This window comes from Echinops telfairi, unplaced genomic scaffold (assembly GCF_000313985.2).
Source record: "Echinops telfairi isolate 266 unplaced genomic scaffold, ASM31398v2 ScPeMD7_23;HRSCAF=83, whole genome shotgun sequence".
Classification (NCBI taxonomy): domain Eukaryota; kingdom Metazoa; phylum Chordata; class Mammalia; order Afrosoricida; family Tenrecidae; genus Echinops; species Echinops telfairi.
Window position 1 is genome coordinate 35,988,841 of NW_022103920.1, and position 1,261 is coordinate 35,990,101.

Consider the following 1,261-nt stretch of genomic DNA (forward strand, 5'->3'; position numbering starts at 1 on the left):
AGAGGAGAGTTCAGCAAGCCCTGAGGGGGGCACTGACGTGTGCACAGCACACATGGGAGAGATCTTACCCCTGACCTGAAAAGAGAGAGGCCTGGGAGAAGGCCTGCCCTCAGCCTCTGCTATTTAAGCCCGCCTATCCCAATTCCTTTATTGCGGCAAGGCCGGCTAATTTTGTTTAGCATAGGCATTCTCTGAGGGGACAGCTCCCTTCACCCCTAATCTTCCCACCTGTTTCAATTTGAATAGTTCCTGTTGTCCTATGGTCTAGTTCATTGATCTTGTGCTCTGTCGTTTTCTATCTGCTCATCCAGCAAATTTTAATTTTAAAATAGTATACTTTTTCAATGATAGGAGTTCAATATTTTATTGTTACTTCTTTCATTATGTTAGTATTCCCCTTTAAATGTTTAAACATATTTAGTTTAACTATTAGTGAAAAAAGAAGTATATTATACTGTTTTTTAAAAGCTATGCCAGTGAGATTTTGAAATCCTTACTTTTTGTTTATCCTTGATGAAATTAATTTATCTGATAATATTCATAAATTGGTTTTATTAGATTGAGGAAATTTCCTTCTCATGATATACAAAGGATCATTTACAAATAATGCTGAATTATTATTTAAATTGTTATTGATCTACCAATAGAGATGATTGTGTGGTATTATGATATTTCACAAACTTTGGACATATTATCAGTTTAGGCCAACTCCTGGGAAAGGGCATCATGCCACCTGCTCGAGAGGTGTGGCAATAAGTCAAGGAACCATCCACACAGAAGGGGCTCTGGTGTGTCCCTTCCTCGTAGGCAACGTCTTCCTGTCAACATGGTGGGAATCTTCAGCTCTCTTCATTAGTTCTCTGCTCTCAAGGCTCACAATCCGGGGTTGCTTTCTGTCCATTGCCTCGAAGAAGAACTTAATTTCTATTAATTCTGCTCATTTTACTAGCTCATTATGAGAAACGACTAGTTCATTCCTTCTGGCAAAAACAAAACAACCTCGGGAAATAAGTTAGGGAGACATTAGTATGAAAGCAAAAAGAAGTGAAATTTTGTCCTCGATGTGATGCAATTCGGACTATGAAATCGGTGTGTTTCTTAACACTGTTCAGCGTTTGATCTCACTGTTGCTGCCCCTGCATGAATTTATCTTACCAAGCATCGTCATCATTGTTTTGACCCTCTACTTTATCGAGTATGTTATTTTCATTTAGAGAATGGTTCTTCTTGATAGCATTTTCAAAGTACAGGAGTTCAAACC